Raw genomic sequence first — 10,124 nt, forward strand, 5'->3', positions numbered from 1 at the left:
CATGTCTCCCGACCTCCCTTGCTGGGCGGTGTGAGCCTGGTCTTCATCATCTACTCTCCCTTGCAGGGAGCCTTCAGCTGGGGCTCCATTGCCCACTCTCCATCACAGGGGGGTGCAAGCCTGGTCTTCGACACTCATCCTCCCTCACAGGGAGACATCGGCCCGGGGTTCATCACCCATCCTCCCTCACAGGGAGACCTCGGCCCAGGGTTCATCACCCACCGTCCCTCACAGGAAGACCTCGGCCCGGGGGTCATCACCTACCGTCCCTCACAGGGAGGCACAAGCAGGGGCCACATCTCCTGACCTCCCTCCAGGGAGTTGCAGCCCTGGTCTTCATTGACCACCCTCCCTTGCAGGGAGTCGTTGGCTGGGACTTCAGTGTCCGCCATCCCTCACAGGCAGGCCCAGGCCTAATCTTTGTCACACACCTTCCCTTACTAGGAGGCATGGACCTGGGTTTCATCTCCCACCTTCCTTGCAGGGAGGCATGGGCCAGAGGCTCATCACCTGTCCTCCATCGCAGGGAGGCACATCTCATGACCTCCCTCACAAGGAGGTGCTGCCCTTGTGTTCATCACCCCCATCCCTTGCAGGGAGCTCTTGGCTGGGGAATGTGTTGCCTGCCTTCTATCACAGAGAGTCATAGGACTGGTCTTCAACATCCACTCTCCCTCGCAGGGAGGCCTGGGCCTGGGATTCATCACCCACCCTTCCTCACAGGGAAGTGTGGGCCTGGAGCTATTCTCATGTCCTCCCTCACAGGGAGACATGGGATGGAGGTTCATTGTCACCCCTCCTTTATAAAGAGGCACATTCCTGATCTATGTCACCCACTCTACCTTGCAGGTAGGCATGGGCCTCGGTTTCATCTCCCACCCTCCCTTGTAGGGAGGTGTGTGCCTGGGCTTCATTGCCCACCTTTGATTGCATGGAGCTCATTGGATACCCTCTCTTGCAGGGAGGTACAAGACTGGGGATCATCACCCACCCTCCATTGCAGGGAGACACAGGCCAGACACACGTCTCCCAATCTACATCGCAGTGAGATGCGGGTCTGGTCTTCATAGCCTCCCTTGCAGAGAGCCATTGGCTGCGACTTCACCAGTTGCCCTCGCTCGCAGGGAGATGCAGGCTTGGTTTCCATCACCCACCCTCCCTCACAAGGAGGAGTGGGCCAGGAGTCATTGGCTTTGACTTCAATGCCCACCAGGAGATGCAGGCCGTGGGCACATATCCAGCCTCTGTCACAAGGAGATGCAGGTGTGGTGTTTGTCACATACCCTCCCTCTCTGGGAGGGATGGGCCTGGGTTTCATCGGTCATGCACCCTCGCAGTGAGGTGTGGGCTTGAGCTTTGTGTCTCACCTCCCATCACAAAGAGGCTGGACCAGGAGCTTATCACATGCACTCTTGCTGAGAGGTACAGGATTGGTGCTTCTCACACACCCACCCTTGCAAGGAGGTGCGGGGCGGGGGAATACATCTCCCAACTTCCCTTGGGGGAAGGTGCTAGCTAAGATTTCATTGCCTGCTCTCCTTTACATGAAGGACTGGCCAGCTCTTCATCACCCATCCTCCCTCGCAAGACGACTCAGGCCATGAGCTTATCTTCCACCCGTCCTCACAGGGAGGTGTAGTCCTGGTCTTCATCACCCACCCTCCCTTGCATGGAGCCATTGGCCAGGCCTTCGTCACTTGCCCTCCCTCACAGGGAAGTGCGGGCCGGAGGTTTTTGCCTGCTCTCTCTTGCAAGGAGGTGCAGGACTGAGGTACACTGCCTGCCCTCTTCGATGTGAGGCGTGAACCGTGAGCTCATAATCTGCCCTCTCTCTCAGTGATCTGTGGGTTGGGTGATAGTTGCCAATCCTGCCACTCAGCCCTGGAATGGGCGCTCATCTTTCACCTTCTCACAGGCAAGCGCGGGTCTGTTGCCTGCCCTCTCTCATAGGTGGGTGCAGGCCTGGTCTTCGTCTCATGCCCTCCCTCGCAGGGAGGGGTGGGTTGGGGCTTCATCACCCACTTTCCCTCCCAAGAAGGAATGGGCCACCCTCCCATGCAGGAAGGTGTCTTCCAACGGCTTTTCACCTACTCTCTATCACAGGAAGGCATGAGCCGTGGACACATCCCCTGATCTCCCTTTCAGAGGGGTGCATCCCTGGTCTTTATCGCCCACCCTGCCTTGCAGTGAGCCATTGGCTGGGACTTTGACATCTGCCCTCCATCACAGGGAGGCGCAGGCTGACGGCATGTCTCCCAACCTCCCACACAAGGAGATGCAGGCCTGTTCTTTGCTACCCACCTTCCTCGCAGAGAGGCGTGTTCCGGGGCTTCCTCGCCCACCTTCCATGGCAAAGCAGCATGGGCCAGGAGCTGATTGGATGCCCTTTCTCACAGGGAGGTACAAAACTAGGGATTATCACCCACCCTCCTTCGCAGAGGAGTGCAGGCCTGGTCTTCATCGCCTACCCTCCATTACAGGGAGCCATAGGCTGGGGCTTTGTTGCCACCCCTCCCTCACAGGGAGACATGGGCCTGAGTTTCATCGCCCACACACCCTTGCAGTGAGGGATGGGCCAGAGCTTTGTCACCCACCTTCCATCACAAGGATGCTGGGCTAGGAGCTCATCACGTGCACTCTCGCAGTGATGTACTTGACTGGTGCTTATTACACACCCTCCCTCGCAGGCAGGTGCAAGCTGGGGGCACATCTCCCAACTTCCCTTGGAGGGAGGTCCTGGCTAGGATTTCCTCACCTGCTCTCCCTCAGAAGAATGACAAGCCTGCTCTTTGTCACCCATCCTCCCTCGCAGGATGGCTTGGACCATGGGCTCATCTCCCACCCTTCCTCACAGGGAGGTATAGGCCTGGCCTTCATTGCCCAACTTCCCTTGCAGGGAGCTGTTGGCCAGGCGAGCTTCCAAATTGCGATGGCAACATGCTTCTGGAGGGAGTGGTGGGTTGCATGTGGGTGTCATGTCACCAGAGGGCAGGGGCAAGCCACTTGCAGAGTTCCAGGAAGGTGGCCATCTGCCTCCCTCCAAAAGTTCTGGAGCCACTGCTGGTTGACCCACTGCTCCATGACTATGCGGTCTGATCAGTTGGAAATGGTGTCCTGTCACTAGAAGTGGTGGTGCATGTTGGGCAGGGGAGGATGGATGGTATGTGGTGCAGGAGGAGTGTCTGGGCCTGGGTGAGGAGGGCCCCCATTTCAGCTAGTCATCGTCTTCCTGCAGCATCATGTGGGCAGCCTGTATAAACTTTGCCAAGAGTTGCAGCAGGAGGTCCAAGAGCCTGGTGCTGCAGGTCCAGCTCCATGTTGGAAGTGCTGTGGTGTCTGCAAAGCAACCAGAGCACATGGTGAGAGTTCGCTGTCCCTCAAAAAGATTGGCAGAAGAAGAGTCTGAGACATGGATGTAGAAGGGAGCCCTTTTAAGCATGAGCCTCTGGCAGCAGCTCCAGGAAGTGACTGCTGTCCTGATGCCCTGCCTGGAGTGTTTCCAGGTGGGGACTTTAAATGCAATTCGGGCTCCAATCAGTGTGGACACTATATTTCAATGTAAATATGTGCTATTTCAATGGGGATTTGTAGCAAGCAGGCGATATTTTGAAATAGTTATTTTAGGAGTTATTATTTTGAAATAAATAAGCACATACTGTAGGCATAGTCTAAGGCTGCATCTAGATTGGCATGATTTTCCAGAAATGCTTATTAACGGCAAAGTTTTCCGTTAAAAGCATTTTCGGAACAGAGCGTCTAGATTGGCACGGACGCTTTTCCGCAAAAGCACTTTTTGCGGAAAAGCGTCCGTGCCAATCTAGACACGGTTTTCCGCAAAAAAGCCCCGATCACCATTTTCGCGATCGGGGCTTTTTTGCGGAAAACAAATCTGAGCTGTCTACACTGGCCCTTTTGTGCAAAAGCTTTGCGCAAAAGGGACTTTTGCCTGAACGGGAGGGCTGTGTCTAGACTGGCCAGTTTTTCCAGAAAATCAGCTGCTTTTCCGGAAAAACTTGCCAGCTGTCTACACTGGCCGCTTGAATTTCCGCAAGAACACTGACTTCCTACTGTAAGAAATCAGTGCTTCTTGCGGAAATACTATTCTGCTCCCGGTGCAACCATTATCTGCATGTTAATATAAAAATCCAGTAATATCACATATGCCTGCATCTTGAATACTGCATGCATATTTGGTTGCCCCATCTAAAAAAAGACATATTGAATTTGGAAAAGATACAGAGAGGAGCACCAAAAATGATTGGGGGCGAGGAACAGTTTCCATATGAGGAGAGATTTAAAAGACTGGGAATTTTCTGTTTGGAAAAGAAAAGACCAAAGGATGGGGGGGATACCTTAGAGGTCTCAAATCATGAATGACATGGAAGAATTGAATAAAGAACTGTAATTTACTCCTTCACTAACATAACACAAGAAGGTTACCCAATTACATTTATCGGCACCAGATTTAAAACAGAAATCATAAATTGTTTATTCACAGGCAGCCTATGAAACTCTTTGCAAGGTGATGGTGCAAAGGCTCAAACTATAACAGGGTTCCAATAAGAATGAAATAAATCCAACCACCAGCAATGGTTACTATCCAAGATGGGCAGAAATGGTGTCCTTAGCCTGGGTTTGCCAGAAGCTGGAAATGGACAACTGGGGATAGATCATTTGATGGTTTCCTGTTCTTTTCATTCCTTCTGAAGCAGTGTTACTAGTGTTAACAAGGCTGTCCCAGTCAGGCTGAATGTGACTCATTCCCAGCAATTGATGGGATGTGTGAATACCAAGTGCAGAGGACAAAAGTTGTCCAGGAAACTCACCAACAGAAGGCAGAATTTTGCTTTCAAATGGCTTCACAGCAGATGCAATCCAGAAGTTCTGATAGAGCCATTACACACAGAACCCTGCCATTGGCTTCAGTGCTGAACAACGGAGTAGGAAGGTCCCTGCGATTTGGCCCAAGTGCAGGGGTATCCTCTCTTCTGGCAGTGCAGAACACTGCTCACTGGGCTATTTCTAGTCCAGTTGAATGAGATCCCCCCCCAACCCCCCAGAAATTCCTGCATACAGACCTGGGAGTGATGGTATGTGCTTTTTTTGAAAATGTGGACTGCAACTTTTTTTTAATATAAAGGGGTTCAAAATAGTGTGTAGTGAGAGTGCATAAGAGAGATTAATGAAAATTTTGAGTGGAAACAGTGATTTTGTTATAACATACTAAACATTTATACAGGAATAAAGGTTTTATAGAAATTACCTTCTGGGTTCATGATCCCTGGCTCCTGTGGCCATCTTTACCTGCTGCTGCTCTACCTGATGAGCAAGGCCAGTGTCGGGTGAGTGCAGGAAGGGCTTCTGGCCAGCAAGACCAGGCATGGGGCTGCTCCTCACTGGTGGGGGGTGCCATTCCCCCAGCCCTGCTGTGCTGCCACAAGCCTCACCCGCCCATCCCCCCACAACACAGCACTTACAAGAAGTGGAAACTTGGACAGATGACCAGGAGGAGTATATATATATATTGCTTGAGAATGCAGGGGAGTAATCAGGAAAGAGAAAATGCAGTTGAAATTGCATGGTAGCAAGAAAGGTTTCTTATTCTATGTTAGCAATAAAAGGGTGATCAGGGAGAGTGTGGGGCTCTTACTGGATAAGGGAGGTAAAATACAGGCAGTCCCCGACTTATGTGGATCCGACTTATGTCGGATCCGCACTTACGAACGGGGCTTTCTCGCCCCGGAGGTCGAGGTGGCGGATTGCTACCTGCGAGCTCTGGGGCGAGAAAGCCCCGTTCGTAAGCTGCTCCCGGTGCCCCTGGTCTGCTGGAGACCGTCTCCAGCAGACCAGGGGCACCGGGAGCGAAGCCGCAGCCGCGGCGGGTTCCCGCGCTTCTGAGGCTTTGCCAGAGCAAAGCCTCAGAAGCGCGGGAACCCGCCGCGGCTGCGGCTTCAGTCCCGGTGCCTGTGGCTAAGGGTGCATTAGGAGGAGCATTTCCAGCAGATCTAGAGAAGTTCTTATTCCCCTTTGTTCAGCATTGGTGAGGCCACATCTGGAATATTGTGCCTGCCCAGTTCCCCCCCCGCGCCCCCCCCCATACCCTGCCCCAACTATAGAAAGGATGTGGATGCACTGGAGAGGGTCCAGCAAAGGGCAACCAAAATGATTAGGGGGCTGGAGCACATGACATATGAGGAGAGGCTGAGATATTTGTATTTATTTAGTCTGCAGAAGAGAAGAGTAAGGGGGGGATCTGATTGCAGCCTTCAACTTCCTGAAGGGAGGTTCCAAAGAGGACAGAGAGAGGCTGATCTCAGTAGTGACGGATGGCAGAACAAGGAGCAATGGTCTCAAGTTACAATGGGGAAGGTCTATGTTGGACATTAGGAAAAACTATTTCACTAGGAGGGTGATGAAGCACTGGAATGGGTTACCTTTTTAAGTCCCAGCTTGACAAAGTCCTGGCTGGGTTGATTTAGTTGGGATTGGTCCTGCTTTGGGCAGGGGGCTGGACCTGATGTCCTCTCGAGGGCTCTTTTAGGCCTAGAATTCTAGGATTCTATGAGATGGGGTGCAGGAGAGGATGAGGGGGTGAGGTCTGGATGGGAGGAAGGATGCAAGGGCAGGTTGGGAGTAGGTTGTCTGTCCAGGAGGAGGAGGTCAGTAACAAGAGAAGGTGCAGTTTGTGGCCAGGAGGGAGGGTGAAGAAGCAAGGGTGAGTGCAAAATCAGGCTGAAGGTAGGGTATCTGGCCGGGGGAAGGGTGCAGGAGCAGGGTGAGGATAAGGTGTGCCAAAATTCGTTAGCCATTTTCCCTAAGGCTAGCTCTGCTTGAGGTTCCACCTGGCTTTCAATAATTTCAGCTCTCAGTAGGAGATACTTACTGGTAGTGTAGACTAGGCAGTTTCTTCCACAGAAACATTGTCCCACAACAGGTCTCAGCATGTAGACCGGATTATTAGTGATTGCTGTTCTAACAAAAGACTCTCCATGCAATCTGGTGAGGCCTATCTTTAAAGAGGAAAGAGGAGCAGGTCAAATAGTGCCTCTGACTCCTACGCCAAGCCTACACCTCCAAAAACTACACAGGTACCCCACCCTTTCTCTCCTTCTCTCTCCCACTGGGATTTGGGATCCAAGTTCCCTACTTAGCAAGTATAGGTTAGTTGAGGGTGTGCCATGCCCAAATCACAATGAAAGAAGTGTCAGGGCTCAAGCAATTAGGTGTTGCAATTCAAGCAATTTTGTCACTTTTATAACTGATGGGAAAATGTAAGTCCTGGGGCTATGAATTGCCAAGCTTACATCTGCCAAGGCTCAGTCCTGGCCGAAGTTAAGCGCAGAGGCCATGGGCATCCAGTATGCTAGGCAGGGGAAGGCACAGTTTTTCCAAACTGCCAAGTATGGCTCGGCTCCCACTTCCTCTCAGAACACCTGCTGTGGGACCTCTCCGTGCTCCTGGATGGGGAGTCTGGAGCCTCATACCCTCCTCCCTTCCCAGTGCTAGGGGGTCAGGGAGGCTCAGGCCACATACCCTCTTCCTACCTTATGCTCAGGGCCAGGGAGGCTGGGATGCCCACGTGCACACAAATGCCCCCTTCCTTCCCCACCCTGTGGTGGGGTAGGGCCTCAGCAGAAAGGGTGAGGCTGTAGGTCAGACTGTACCTATCAGTCAGGGCAGGCCAAGTATAGTTCAGTCTCTTTTTACTCATACAATAAGCAGAACATTTCATTGCCCTGGCACTCAGTAAAGAGATTTGTAACTCAATACTGGCCAAAACTGATGTCGTGGTCAACACAGCTCTGTCTGCCTCACACCTCGGCAGAGTAGGTGTGTTCTTGTAAATACAGCCTGATCCTGAAGCCTTCCCCCCATCCCACTTCTGGCTTATCACTAACTGGCACCGGAGAGCTCACTCAGGGTATGTCTACACTACCACCCTAGTTCGAACTAGGGTGGTAATGTAGGCAACCAGAGTTGCAAATGAAGCCGGGATTTGAATTTCCTGGGCTTCATTTGCATCTTGCCGGGCGCCGCCATTTTTAAATGTCCGCTAGTGCGGACTCTGTGCCGCGCGGCTACACGCAGCACGGACTAGGTAGTTCGGACTAGGCTTCCTATTCCAAACTACCATTACTCCTTGTTTCACGTTTCATAGGAAGCCTAGTCCGAACTACCTAGTCTGTGCCGCGTGTAGCTGCGCGGCATGGAGTCCGCACTAGCAGACATTTAAAAATGGCGGCGCCCGGCAAGATGCAAATGAAGCCCGGGAAATTCAAATCCCGGGCTTCATTTGCAACTCCAGTTGCCTACATTACCACCCTAGTTCGAACTAGGGTGCTAGTGTAGACATACCCTCAGACTTTGCTTTGAAATCATAATAGGAAATTATTAGATTGGCCAACATCACTGAAATGAATGTGCCAACATTGCCATAAAAAGCAGCAACTCTGTGAGGAAGCTAATCTTTTATCATACATTTCAAATGTATGTGTTTTCAGGCATATATATTTTATACTGTATATGCTTTTAAAGTGTGCATTTATGTTTCAATTTCAATTCAGAATTCCAACCCATGACTAGCTTGGCAACACTGCATGTAACTAGTGGACTACTGGGAAAAAGGGGAAATCCAGGGAGGTTATATGCTCTCCCTATGGGTTGTGGCAGGGGGCAGGGATAGAGAAATCCCATATTGAGCATTGAGGATGTCCCCAAGACATGTTGCCAGACTTTTGTGTCAGCTGTGGAGGAGCCAATGGCTGTGGTATAGGTAAGGGCTAATATCTGCAGCTTCCCCAATTATCACCTCTAATAACATTAGCTCACAGACATTTACCTCCCACCCCCCATAACCCTTCTGTTCTGAAATTTGATTTGTCCTTTTCATATGTGTTCATTTTTTTGATTGTATCCTTTGGTATATATGGTTGTGCCAATTTTCTTCCATTATTTGATCTGAGGAAGTGGGTCTGGCCCATGAAAGCTCATCACCTAATAAACCATCTTGTTAATCTTTAAAGTGCTACATAGTTCTGTTTTTTGTTTCAGCTACACCAGACTAACACGGCTACATTTCCATCACTACATTTATTAAGACTTGGGGACTGTGCTGGAGTCGAGAGGATGCTGTGAAGGCCAACACACTAAGGGAAGGCCAACACATGGAGGGAAGCTCCATCAAAGTTACCCAGAATGGGCATGGATGGTGTTCCCTAGCTTCTGTTTGTCAGAAGCTGGGAATGGGCGACGGGCAGGAATATTTGATGATTACCTGATCTGTTCATCTCTCTGATGCACCTGGCATTGGCCTCTGCCAGATGGCAGGATACTGAGCTAGCTTCACCCTTGGTCTGACTAGTATGGCCCTTAAGTTCTTATGTTCTATTTTTATGTTGTCATGATAAGGAAGTTCCAGCATCTCTTGTAACCTAGCTGGAGTTCCCCAAATAAACAGGCTCCATCAGCTTTGTGTCAAGGATAGTGTTGCCCTGACAACGAAGCTCCGGAATTCCCTGTTTCCTGGATACAGCTGCCATGGTAGCTGAGGCCTCAGCATTTCTATGTAGCCTCCTTCTCTCCTCCTCAATCACCCTTCCCCTTCCCGTGTTGGGATCCATCCAGACAGGGAGTGCGCAATATCTGGCCCCAGCTTCTATAAGGAAAGGAAAAGCAGGCAGCACACAGACAAACACCAGCTGGGGTAGCCAAGTTTAGGAGCATAGACTTGGCAGGTACAGCTCTTTTTAAAACCATCTGAATAATTCAGCAGTAAGTTGTGCTAATGTGAGGTGGGGATCCAAGCTGGGGTTCTTAATGTGACTCAGGGACATCAGGTATTTCACAGCAGTGAGAGCCAAAAAGACAGGGCCAGGAAGTATGCTAATGGATGTGGGTAATGAGAAAGACGGAGAGGGAGTTGGTGTTTAGTCTGGCTGGTGCATTACTGACTATACATTAACAAAGTTCAAATCACAGGCTATGTCTACACTACGAGTTTTGCTGGAAGAGGCAATGCAAATGAAGCTCGGATTAGCATTTTCTCATGCTTCATTTGCATAATCTCTTCTGATCTGTTTTGCGCAAGGGGTTTTTGTGCAAAACAAGCAGTGTGGACATTTCCT

The 10,124-nt window shown here is 50.9% G+C and overlaps 1 long non-coding RNA gene across 1 annotated transcript; it reads right to left on the minus strand.

The window, feature by feature from the left end:
• On the minus strand, nt 1–9,529 carry LOC112545189 (uncharacterized). The gene is made up of 3 exons (XR_012901106.1): nt 9,275–9,529; nt 6,884–7,010; nt 1–3,336 (listed from the first exon to the last, which is right to left on the minus strand). It is a non-coding gene; the product is annotated as an uncharacterized LOC112545189 (long non-coding RNA).
• Between the last annotated feature and the right edge of the window lie 595 nt (nt 9,530–10,124).

The sequence above is a fragment of the Pelodiscus sinensis genome, chromosome 2 (genome assembly GCF_049634645.1).
Source record: "Pelodiscus sinensis isolate JC-2024 chromosome 2, ASM4963464v1, whole genome shotgun sequence".
In the NCBI taxonomy this organism is placed as follows: Eukaryota; Metazoa; Chordata; order Testudines; family Trionychidae; genus Pelodiscus; species Pelodiscus sinensis.